This window comes from Oncorhynchus kisutch, linkage group LG2 (assembly GCF_002021735.2).
Source record: "Oncorhynchus kisutch isolate 150728-3 linkage group LG2, Okis_V2, whole genome shotgun sequence".
NCBI classification, from domain to species: Eukaryota; Metazoa; Chordata; class Actinopteri; order Salmoniformes; family Salmonidae; genus Oncorhynchus; species Oncorhynchus kisutch.
Genome location: NC_034175.2, coordinates 4212894 through 4225393, shown reverse-complemented (window position 1 = coordinate 4225393; position 12500 = coordinate 4212894). Strand labels below are relative to the sequence as shown.

The following is a 12500-nucleotide window of genomic DNA, read 5'->3' as shown; positions in this document are numbered from 1 at the left end:
TTGTATGAACGTGTGTGTGGCAGTGTGACGCTGTGGGCCTTACCAGCTCTCACAGTCTCACATCATGTTTCTCTTAACTCTGAAAGGTTAAGGTACTAACTCTGAAAGGTTAAGGTATTAACTCTGAAAGGTTAAGGTATTAACTCTGAAAGGTTAAGGTATTAACTCTGAAAGGTTAAGGTAGTAACTCTGAAAGGTTAAGGTATTAACTCTGAACGGTTAAGGTATTAACTCTGAAAGGTTAAGGTATTAACTCTGAAAGGTTAAGGTAGTAACTCTGAAAGGTTAAGGTATTAACTCTGAACGGTTAAGGTAGTAACTCTGAAAGGTTAAGGTAGTAACTCTGAAAGGTTAAGGTATTAACTCTGAAAGGTTAAGGTATTAACTCTGAAAGGTTAAGGTAGTTACTCTGAAAGGTTAAGGTAGTAACTGAAAGGTTAAGGTATTAACTCTGAAAGGTTAAGGTATTAACTCTGAAAGGTTAAGGTATTAACTCTGAAAGGTTAAGGTAGTAACTCTGAAAGGTTAAGGTATTAACTCTGAAAGGTTAAGGTATTAACTCTGAAAGGTTAAGGTAGTAACTCTGAAAGGTTAAGGTAGTAACTGAAAGGTTAAGGTATTAACTCTGAAAGGTTAAGGTATTAACTCTGAAAGGTTAAGGTATTAACTCTGAAAGGTTAAGGTAGTAACTCTGAAAGGTTAAGGTATTAACTCTGAAAGGTTAAGGTATTAACCGTTGGAATCAGAGGCAGATGCTGACACCCATCCACCATCCTCATCCCACAACTCTCTGACAAAACTGAAACCTACTTGAAGGTAACTGTTGCCCCTGGCGTCCAGTTTCCACGTCATCTCCCAATGTCCTCAGACATGGATGGACGTTGAATACTGACTTGTATCACTGGTGACCTGGCTGGTGGAGCCAGGTGTCCATCCACAGGTTCTTGTACTACGGTGAATGTGTGTGTGTGTGTGTGTGTGTTTGTGTGTGTGTGTGTGTGTGTGTGTGTGTGTGTGTGTGTGTGTGTGTGAGTATGTGTGTGTATGTGTGTACGTGTGTGTGTGTGCTGTCATGTTTCATGTACTGTGTCGGTTGTGTCTCTAACAGGGAGCGTCTGGGCACCCAGAGCACTGTGAATATCCTGCTGCCGTCTGACATCAGTGAGCTGCTCCGCTCTGAGGGCCTTCACCCCCGACGCATGACCCTGCAGCCATGGGCCACACACAGAGAGACACGGCAGCACAGCAAGGGAGTCTTCCTCAAGTACATACCTGTGTGTTTGTGTGTGTGAGTGCGTGTGTGAGTGCGTGTGCGGTGTGTGTGTGTGTGTGTGTGTGTGTGTGTGTGTGTGTGTGTGTGTGTGTGTGTGTGTGTGTGTGTGAGAGAGAGAGAGAGAGAGAGTTTGTCAGAGTGTATGGAGGGTGGGAATATGGTCAGTATTTTGACAGTGGTCCTCTCTACCACCAGGAATGGGGCAGAGTGGCGTGCCGACCGTCTCCTGCTCAACAGGGAGGTGATGATGGCTCCTGCTGTACGTCGCTTCCTGCCCCTCCTAGACGAAGTAGCGAGGGATTTCTGTCATCAGCTAGCGACCCGTGTGGAGAAAGAGGGAGGAAAGGAGGAGAGGGGGTACAGTCTGACTATCGACCCCAGCCCTGACCTCTTCCGCTTCGCCCTGGAAGGTTTTCTTCTTTCACATTTTCATTTTTCCTAAAATTCCTAATTTGATGTGTCTTGGTGTGGATTGTGTTGGTGTGGATGTGTTGGTGTGGACGTGTGTTAGTGTGGATGTGTTTAGTGTGGATGTGTTGGTGTGGACGTGTGTTAGTGTGGATGTGTTAGTGTGGACGTGTGTTAGTGTGGATGTGTTAGTGTGGATGTGTTAGTGTGGATGTGTTAGTGTGGATGTTGGGAGATGACGTGGAAACTGGACGCCAGGGGCAACAGTTACCTTCAAGTAGGTTTCAGTTTTGTCAGAGAGTTGTGGGATGAGGATGGTGGATGTGTTAGTGTGGATGTGTGTTAGTGTGGACGTGTGTTAGTGTGGATGTGTTAGTGTGGACGTGTGTTAGTGTGGATGTGTTGGTGTGTTGGTGTGGACGTGTGTTAGTGTGGATGTGTTAGTGTGGATGTGTGTTAGTGTGGACGTGTGTTAGTGTGGACGTGTGTTAGTGTGGACGTGTGTTAGTGTGGTTGTGTTAGTGTGGATGTGTTGGTGTGGACGTGTGTTGGTGTGGACGTGTGTTAGTGTGGATGTGTTAGTGTGGATGTGTTAGTGTGGATGTGTTGGTGTGGATGTGTTGGTGTGGATGTGTTAGTGTGGATGTGTTAGTGTGGATGTGTTGGTGTGGATGTGCTGGTGTGGATGTGTTAGTGTGGACGTGTGTTAGTGTGGATGTGTTAGTGTGGATGTGTTAGTGTGGATGTGTTAGTGTGGACGTGTGTTAGTGTGGATGTGTTAGTGTGGACGTGTGTTAGTGTGGATGTGTGTTAGTGTGGATGTGTTAGTGTGGATGTGTTAGTGTGGATGTGTTGGTGTGGATGTGTTAGTGTGGACGTGTGTTAGTGTGGACGTGTGTTAGTGTGGATGTGTTAGTGTGGATGTGTTAGTGTGTTAGTGTGGATGTGTTAGTGTGGATGTGTTGGTGTGGATGTGTTAGTGTGGATGTGTTCGTGTGGATGTGTTGGTGTGGATGTGTTGGTGTGGATGTGTTAGTGTGGACGTGTGTTAGTGTGGATGTGTTAGTGTGGATGTGTTAGTGTGGATGTGTTAGTGTGGATGTGTTAGTGTGGATGTGTGTTAGTGTGGATGTGTTGGTGTGGATGTGTTGGTGTGGATGTGTTGGTGTGGATGTGTTAGTGTGGATGTGTTAGTGTGGATGTGTTAGTGTGGATGTGTTAGTGTGGATGTGTTAGTGTGGATGTGTTGGTGTGGATGTGTTGGTGTGGATGTGTTAGTGTGGATGTGTTAGTGTGGATGTGTTGGTGTGGATGTGTTAGTGTGGACGTGTGTTAGTGTGGATGTGTTAGTGTGGATGTGTTAGTGTGGATGTGTTAGTGTGGATGTGTTAGTGTGGACGTGTGTTAGTGTGGATGTGTTAGTGTGGATGTGTGGATGTGTTAGTGTGGATGTGTTAGTGTGGATGTGTTAGTGTGGATGTGTTAGTGTGGATGTGTTAGTGTGGATGTGTTAGTGTGGATGTGTTAGTGTGGATGTGTTGGTGTGGATGTGTTAGTGTGGAGTGTGTTAGTGTGGATGTGTTAGTGTGGATGTGTTAGTGTGGACGTGTGTTAGTGTGGATGTGTTAGTGTGGACGTGTGTTAGTGTGGATGTGTTAGTGTGGATGTGTTAGTGTGGACGTGTGTTAGTGTGGATGTGTTGGTGTGGATGTGTTAGTGTGGACGTGTGTTAGTGTGGATGTGTTGGTGTGGATGTGTTAGTGTGGACGTGTGTTAGTGTGGATGTGTTGGTGTGGATGTGTTGGTGTGGATGTGTTAGTGTGGACGTGTGTTAGTGTGGATGTGTTGGTGTGGATGTGTTAGTGTGGACGTGTGTTAGTGTGGATGTGTTGGTGTGGATGTGTTGGTGTGGATGTGTTGGTGTGGATGTGTTGGTGTGGATGTGTTAGTATGGATGTGTTGGATGTGGATGTGTTAGTGTGGATGTGTGTTAGTGTGGATGTGTTGGTGTGGATGTGTTGGTGTGGATGTGTTAGTGTGGACGTGTGTTAGTGTGGATGTGTTGGTGTGGATGTGTTGGTGTGGACGTGTGTTAGTGTGGATGTGTTGGTGTGGATGTGTTAGTGTGGATGTGTTAGTGTGGATGTGTTAGTGTGGACGTGTGTTAGTGTGGATGTGTTAGTGTGGATATGTTGGTGTGGATGTGTTAGTGTGGACGTGTGTTAGTGTGGATGTGTTAGTGTGGACGTGTGTTAGTGTGGATGTGTTAGTGTGGACGTGTGTTAGTGTGGATGTGGATGTGTTAGTGTGGACGTGTGTTAGTGTGGATGTGTTGGTGTGGATGTGTTGGTGTGGATGTGTTAGTGTGGATGTGTGTTAGTGTGGATGTGTTGGTGTGGATGTGTTAGTGTGGACGTGTGTAGTGTGGATGTGTTGGTGTGGATGTGTTGGTGTGGATGTGTTGGTGTGGATGTGTTAGTGTGGACGTGTGTTAGTGTGGATGTGTTGGTGTGGATGTGTTGGTGTGGATGTGTTAGTGTGGACGTGTGTTAGTGTGGATTGTGTTGGTGTGGATGTGTTGGTGTGGATGTGTTGGTGTGGATGTGTTGGTGTGGATGTGTTAGTATGGATGTGTTGGATGTGGATGTGTTAGTGTGGATGTGTGTTCGTGTGGATGTGTTGGTGTGGATGTGTTGGTGTGGATGTGTTAGTGTGGACGTGTGTTAGTGTGGATGTGTTGGTGTGGATGTGTTAGTGTGGACGTGTGTTAGTGTGGATGTGTTGGTGTGGGTGTGTTGGTGTGGATGTGTTAGTGTGGACGTGTGTTAGTGTGGATGTGTTGGTGTGGATGTGTTGGTGTGGATGTGTTAGTGTGGACGTGTGTTAGTGTGGATGTGTTGGTGTGGATGTGTTGGTGTGGATGTGTTGGTGTGGATGTGTTAGTATGGATGTGTTGGATGTGGATGTGTTGGTGTGGATGTGTTGGTGTGGATGTGTTAGTGTGGACGTGTGTTAGTGTGGATGTGTTGGTGTGGATGTGTTGGTGTGGATTGTGTGGTGTGGACGTGTGTTAGTGTGGATGTGTTGGTGTGGATGTGTTAGTGTGGAGGTGTTGGTGTGGATGTGTTGGTGTGGACGTGTGTTAGTGTGGATGTGTTGGTGTGGATGTGTTGGTGTGGAAGTGTGTTAGTGTGGATGTGTTAGTGTGGACGTGTGTTAGTGTGGATGTGTTGGTGTGGATGTGTTGGTGTGGATGTTTTAGTGTGGATGTGTTAGTGTGGATGTGTTAGTGTGGATGTGTTAGTGTGGATGTGTTAGTGTGGATGTGTTGGTGTGGATGTGTTAGTGTGGACGTGTGTTAGTGTGGATGTGTTAGTGTGGATGTGTTAGTGTGGATGTGTTAGTGTGGATGTGTTAGTGTGGACGTGTGTTAGTGTGGATGTGTTGGTGTGGATGTGTTGGTGTGGATGTGTTAGTGTGGATGTGTTAGTGTGGATGTGTTAGTGTGGATGTGTTAGTGTGGATGTGTTGGTGTGGATGTGTTGGTGTGGATGTGTTAGTGTGGATGTGTTAGTGTAGATGTGTTGGTGTGGATGTGTTAGTGTGGATGTGGTAGTGTGGATGTGTTGGTGTGGATGTGTTTTAGTGTGGATGTGTTAGTGTGGATGTGTTAGCGTGGATGTGTTAGTGTGGATGTGTTAGTGTGGATGTGTTAGTGTGGACGTGTGTTAGTGTGGATGTGTTAGTGTGGATGTGTTGGTGTGGATGTGTTAGTGTGGATGTGTTAGTGTGGATGTGTTAGTGTGGATGTGTTAGTGTGGATGTGTTAGTGTGGACGTGTGTTAGTGTGGATGTGTTAGTGTGGACGTGTGTTAGTGTGGATGTGTTAGTGTGGATATGTTGGTGTGGATGTGTTAGTGTGGACGTGTGTTAGTGTGGATGTGTTAGTGTGGATGTGTTAGTGTGGACGTGTGTTAGTGTGGATGTGTTAGTGTGGACGTGTGTTAGTGTGGATGTGTTAGTGTGGATGTGTTAGTGTGGACGTGTGTTAGTGTGGATGTGTTGGTGTGGATGTGTTAGTGTGGACGTGTGTTAGTGTGGATGTGTTGGTGTGGATGTGTTAGTGTGGACGTGTGTTAGTGTGGATGTGTTGGTGTGGATGTGTTGGTGTGGATGTGTTAGTGTGGACGTGTGTTAGTGTGGATGTGTTGGTGTGGATGTGTTGGTGTGGATGTGTTAGTGTGGACGTGTGTTAGTGTGGATGTGTTGGTGTGGATGTGTTGGTGTGGATGTGTTGGTGTGGATGTGTTGGTGTGGATGTGTTAGTATGGATGTGTTGGATGTGGATGTGTTAGTGTGGATGTGTGTTAGTGTGGATGTGTTGGTGTGGATGTGTTGGTGTGGATGTGTTAGTGTGGACGTGTGTTAGTGTGGATGTGTTGGTGTGGATGTGTTGGTGTGGACGTGTGTTAGTGTGGATGTGTTGGTGTGGATGTGTTAGTGTGGAGGTGTTGGTGTGGATGTGTTGGTATGGACGTGTGTTAGTGTGGATGTGTTGGTGTGGATGTGTTGGTGTGGACGTGTGTTAGTGTGGATGTGTTAGTGTGGACGTGTGTTAGTGTGGATGTGTTGGTGTGGATGTGTTGGTGTGGACGTGTGTTAGTGTGGATGTGTTGGTGTGGATGTGTTAGTGTGGATGTGTTGGTGTGGACGTGTGTTAGTGTGGATGTGTTGGTGTGGATGTGTTAGTGTGGATGTGTTGTGTGGATGTGTTGGTGTGGATGTGTTGGTGTGGACGTGTGTTAGTGTGGATGTGTTGGTGTGGATGTGTTGGTGTGGACTAATGTTAGTGTGGATGTGTTAGTGTGGATGTGTTGGTGTGGATGTGTTGGTGTGGACGTGTGTTAGTGTGGATGTGTTGGTGTGGATATGTTAGTGGGGATGTGTTTGTGTGGATGTGTGTTAGTTTAGATGTGTTGGTGTGCATGTGTTAGTGTGGATATGTTGGTGTGGATGTGTTAGTGTGGATGTGTGTTTGTGTGGATGTGTTGGTGTGGATATGTTAGTGGGGATGTGTTTGTGTGGATGTGTGTTAGTTTAGATGTGTTGGTGTGCATGCGTTAGTGTGGATATGTTGGTGTGGATGTGTTGGTGTGGATGTGTTGGTGTGGATGTGTTGGTGTGGATGTGTTGGTGGGGATGTGTTGGTGTGGATGTGTTGGTGTGGATGTGCTGGTGTGGATGTGTTGGTGTGGATGTGCTCTCAGTCTCTCTGAGAGAGATGGTTAGTTGAGAGGGGTGTTGTGTTAAGGGAGACACAGACCCCGGTATTTCCGCTTATGAATCCGGTGAAGAAAGTTATACTTTCTAACGTGCCACCATTTGTTAGAGATGAAGTGTTGGAGCGAGAGTTATCTCGCCATGATCAAATAGTATCTACAATAAAGAAGGTTCTTTTTGGATGCAAATCTCCGTTGTTGAAACATGTCGTGTCTCATAGGAGACAAGTGCATATGATTTTAAAAAAGGAAGGAGATTAACTGAATTTAGCATTTAGCTTTAAGATTGATGGATTTGATTATGTCTTCTATGCATCTACTAAATCAATGAAATGCTTTGGATGTGGAAGAGAGGGGCATTTGGTGCGTAGTTGTCCCGAAAATGAGCGAGCTGAGCCTGGTAGTAGTTTTAGTGCGAGTGCAACTAACGCACCACCGCGAAGAGATGAACATAATAAGGGTACAGGAGAAGAGAGAAGGTGGGCAGATGTGGTTGGAAAAGCAGGAGAGGAAGGCAGTGTGGATACGGGGGCAATTGTGGTAGATCAGAACAAAGAGGGAGGGGAAACAGTAGGTGAGATTGCGACTGCCGTCGCTGAGGTGGTGCTGGAAAATGAAATTGGAGGTCAAGAGGAGATTGAAATAACGGAAAAGGAAGCGGATGTTTTCAAAATACCAAGGAGTAAAAGGAAGAATTTAAGGGGTGGTGAAGGGTCTAATTCTAAGAGAAAGGTAGAGTTTGATAAATCAATTGAAGATGAACAAGGTGTAGAGATGGTGGAGTATTCTTCTGGGGAGGATAGTGAGAGTGAGTCATCTGACGCGTCACAACAATATAGTGAGATAAATGGGGTGGAAGGGAGGTATGGGATCGAGAAGATACGTCAAATTTTGAAGTTGACAAAAGGGAAGAAATATATGCAGGATTACAATGTAACTGATTTTTTCCCTGAACATGAATTGTTTATTGAATCAGCAAAGTTTCTGATGTCAAAAATTACAGGGGGAAGTTTGAAAAGCCCTGAAATGGCTAGACTCAAGAAAGTGGTCACGAGAGTGATAAGTGATGTAAATTCTAAAGAAAATGAAAGAGTTCAGTTGCAGTTTTAACTCTGTAAAGAGATGTGGTGGCTGTATCTTCCTCTGTATTTTTTTCATCCATGAGCAGTTTTAAGATTTCTTCTTTAAACGTAAATGGGGCAAGAGATGGTAAAAAAAGAGCCATGGTGTATGAGTTAATTAGGGGAAAGGGAAGTGACATAAATCTTCTACAAGAAACGCATAGTAATTTGGAAAATGAAGTTATGTGGCAACAGGAGTGGGGGGGGGGACAGTGGTGTGTAGTCATAAAAACTCAAAAAGTGGGGGTGTGGTTATCTCGTTCTGAAAAGGGTTTTTGCCGTTGTCATATGAGGTTGAAGAGGTAGTTGAAGGGAAGTTATTAAAAGTTAGAGCAAGGTATGAAAACATCACTTTGTGTCTGATAAATGTATATGCCCCAGTGGTGACAGTTGAGAGGGTATGTTTTTTAGAGACATTATCAAATACCATTGAGAAATGTAACAAAGAAGATTATTTGTTTATTGCTGGGGATTTTAACTGCACAGTTAGTGATTTACCAAGAACCTCAAGGATGTTTTTAAAACGCCTCATTGTAACAAATGAATTGTGTGATATTTGGCGGAGTCAACATGGAGGAACAAGGCAGTACACCTGGGCGCATGTGAGAGAGAACATCATCTCTATGGCCAGGTTAGATAGGTTTTATGTTTTTGAGCATCAATCTCAGGTCTGTAAATCAAGTGTGATAACTCCAGTGGGATTTTCTGATCATTGTTTAATAACAGAGGTGGTGTTCATTAACGATGTAAAACCCAAAAGCGCATACTGGCATTTTAATATAACTTTATTGAGTGATGCTCACTTCAGCAACTGTTGCTAGTTTTGTATCCATTCAACAGTGGTGGGATATAGGGAAAATCCAGATTCAACAATTTTGTAATCAATACACGAGGAATGTCACCAAAGATATCACCAGATCAATGAAAGCCCTAGAGATTGAAATAGTGGAACTCATGACGTTGGTTGAGACCACAGGAGATCGAGGCCATACTCAGGCCCTCAAGAGGAGAAAAACTGCATTGGCAGACCTGCTGGGTATCAGAGCACAGGGGGCACTGGTGAGAAGTACATTTCAGGGAATATCTGAAATGGATGCCTCATCCAAATTTTTCTTTGGTTTAGAGAAAAAGAATGGACAAAGAAAAATTATTCATTGTCTCAAATCAGCTGTTGGACAAGAGCTCACTAGCCCTAGTGAAATTAGAAAGAGGGCAGTAGAGTTCTATGCTGAGCTCTACAAGTGTGAGTACAAAGAGGACAAAACAGTGACACAGCAGTTCTTTGATGGGCTCCCAAAGGTGGCTGCAGAAGCTCAGGTTGAGCTTGAGCAACCATTGTCTTTGCAGGATTTATACACTGCATTAAAAGGCATGGAAAATGGAAGGGCACCAGGCATTGATGGGCTTCCCGTTGACTTTTTTAAGTCTTTTGGGGCTATGTTGGGAGAGGATTGGTTAGAAGTAGCTAATGATAGTTTAACCGGAGGGTTACTACCAATAAGCTGCAGAAGAGCTGTCCTCACCCTACTGCCCAAAAAGGGTGACCCGAGGGAGGTGAAGAACTGGAGGCCGGTGGCTTTATTGTGCACTGATTATAAGATATTGTCAAAGGCTTTGTCCAACAGGCTGAGGGAGGTGATGGGGCAAATCATACATACGGATCAGTCCTACTGTGTTCCTGGCAGGCAGATAGGGGATAACATTTCTCTGATTCGTGATTTTTTTGGACATCTCTAGGGCTATTGGGTTGGATGCTGGTCTAATTTCAATTGATCAGGAAAAAGCATTTGACCGAGTTGAACATCAATATTTATGGCACACGTTTGAGGCGTTTTGGTTCAGCTCTGGTTTTATTGCCATGATAAAGGTGATATATGGTGACATTGAAAGTGTATTGAAAGTTAACGGTGGTTTGAGTGCTCCTTTTAAAGTGTGTAGAGGTATTAGGCAGGGATGTTCTTTGTCAGAAATGTTATATGCCATTGCTATAGAGCCACTACTAAATAGCATTAGAAGTCGCATTGCAGGGGTGTACTTTTCAGAGGATATTCCTCCTATTCGTCTCTCAGCCTATGCTGATGATGTAGTTGTGCTAGTGAAAAATCAAGCGGAGGTGGATAGCTTGAGTCTAATGGTTGATCGTTTTAGGGGAATATCCTCTGCAAAGGTAAATTGGGAAAAGAGTTGTGCGTTACAGATTGGAGAATGGTCTGGAGGGATCATGGCTTTGCCAGGGGGGCTAGAATGGTGTAAGGGAGGTTTTAAGTATCTTGGAGTATATCTAGGAGATGAGGGGACTATGGAAAAAAATTGGAGTGGGGTGGTTGAAATGGTGGAAGGGAGGATGAGGAGATGGCGTTGGTTATTATCTTGTATGTCATATAGGGGGCGCACTATTATAGTTAACAATGTGATTGCATCTGCACTGTGGCATCGGTTGTCAGTTTTAGAACCACCATCTGGCCTTCTGGCTAAGATACAGGCAATTTTTGTGGATTTCTTTTGGGATAAATATCACTGGGTTCCACAAAGTGTTTTGTATTTGTCAAAAGAAGAGGGGGGGACAAGGTCTTGTACATCTTGCTAGTAGGGCTGCTGCTTTCCGGTTTCAGTTTATTCAAAGGTTGCTTTATGGACCGGAAAATGTGGTGTGGAGATGGGTGGCAGGTCTTGTATTACAGCGGGTTGGAGGATTAGGTTTAAAGAAGGCTTTATTTCTGGTTGATAGTAGCCAGATTTCTAGGGAGGGAGTACCTCCGTTTTACAGAGGCCTTCTCAGAGTGTGGAGCATAATGAAGGTGTCTAGACGAACTTCAGCGGAGTCAGTGCATTGGCTGTTGGAGGAACCTCTGTTGTATGGGGCAAGACTGGATTGTACAACTGCAGCTGTTCCACATTTCTCCAAGATTCTGGTGAAGGGGAAAATCATCACCTTAAGACAGTTAATGGCCATGGTTGGGCCCGCCTTAATGGATGGAAGACGGGTGGCAGAACATTTGGGGATGAGGGTCGGAAAGGATTGTCGGACAAATGCTGGGGAGCTGTAGGAAGGCTCTGTCAGCGGAAGAATGGGGTATGCTTAGTAGCCACAAGAAGAAGGTACAAGATGAAGACGTCTCATTTCCAAGACTAGGGATTACACCAAATATCCCAGAGTTAGAAAGAAAGGCGTTATTGCTGGATTTGAGAGGGTTGGAGGAGGTGGGTTTGGATGAGGTGAATGGGAAGGACTTGTATAGGGGGTGTGTCAAGGTGTTGAATAAAGATAAATTGAAAAATAGAAAAGACACTCCATGGAGGGTAAAATTGGGCATTGATGACAAGGTAAAGCCAGCATGGAGGGCACTGTACAAACCACCGTTACAAAAGGGTACTGGTGATATGCAATGGAGGGTTTTACATGGCATCATTGCAGTTAATGCTTTTTTTTTTTTTTTGCTGATGAAATAAGTTGAATGTATATGTTATGTATTTATTTAGTTTAGGAATTACATTTGTTGGTTCATTTCTGAAAAGGCAGTGTGTCATTATTTATGCTAACACAAAAAATAAAGGTTTTATAAAAAACTCTCTCTCTCTCTGTCTGTCTTTCTCTCTCACTCTCTCTCTCTCTCTGTCTCTCTCTGTCTCAGTCTTTCTCTCTCACTCTCTCTCTCTCTGTCTCAGTCTTTCTCTCTCTCTCACTCTCACTCTCTCTCTCTCTCTCTCTCTGTCTCAGTCTTTCTCTCTCACTCTCTCTCTCTCTGTCTCAGTCTTTCTCTCTCACTCTCTCCCTCTCTCTGTCTCAGTCTTTCTCTCTCACTCTCTTCTCTCTCTGTCTCAGTCTTTCTCTCTCTCTCTCTCTCTCGTCTCATCCTCTCTCTCTCTCTCTCTCTCTCTCTCTCTCTCTCTCCTCTCTCTCTCTCTCTCTCTCTCTCCTCTCTCCTCTCTCTCTCTCTCTCTGTCTCAGTCTTCTCTCTCCTCTCCTCCTCTCTCTCACTCTCTCTCTCTCTCTCTGTCTCTCTCTGTCTCAGTCTTTCTCTCTCTCTCTCTCACTCTCTCTCTCATCCCTCCTCTCTGTCTCTCTCAGTCTCGGTCTTTCTCTCTCTCTCTCTCACTCTCTCTCTCTGTCTCTCTCTGTCTCAGTCTTTCTCTCTCTCTCTCACTCTCTCTCTGTCTCAGTCTTTTCCTCTCTCTCTCTCTCTCTCTGTTCTCCTCTGGTCCTGCAGGTCTTGCTCTCCTTCACATTCTCGTCCTCTCTCTGTCTCCAGTCTTTCTCGTCTCTCTCACTCTCTCACTCTCTCTCTCTCTCTCTCCTGTCTCAGTCTTTTCTCTCTCACTCTCTCTCTCTCTGTCTCAGTCTTTCTCTTCGTTCACTCTCTCCCTCTCTCTGTCTCAGTCTTTCTCTCTCTCACTCTCTCTCTCGTCTGTCTCAGTCTT

General features: G+C 44.9%; 1 pseudogene; it reads left to right on the top strand.

Annotated features, from left to right (window-relative positions):
* Positions 1–12500, top strand: part of LOC116356837 (cytochrome P450 11B, mitochondrial-like) — a 16164-nt pseudogene that overhangs the window by 355 nt on the left and 3309 nt on the right.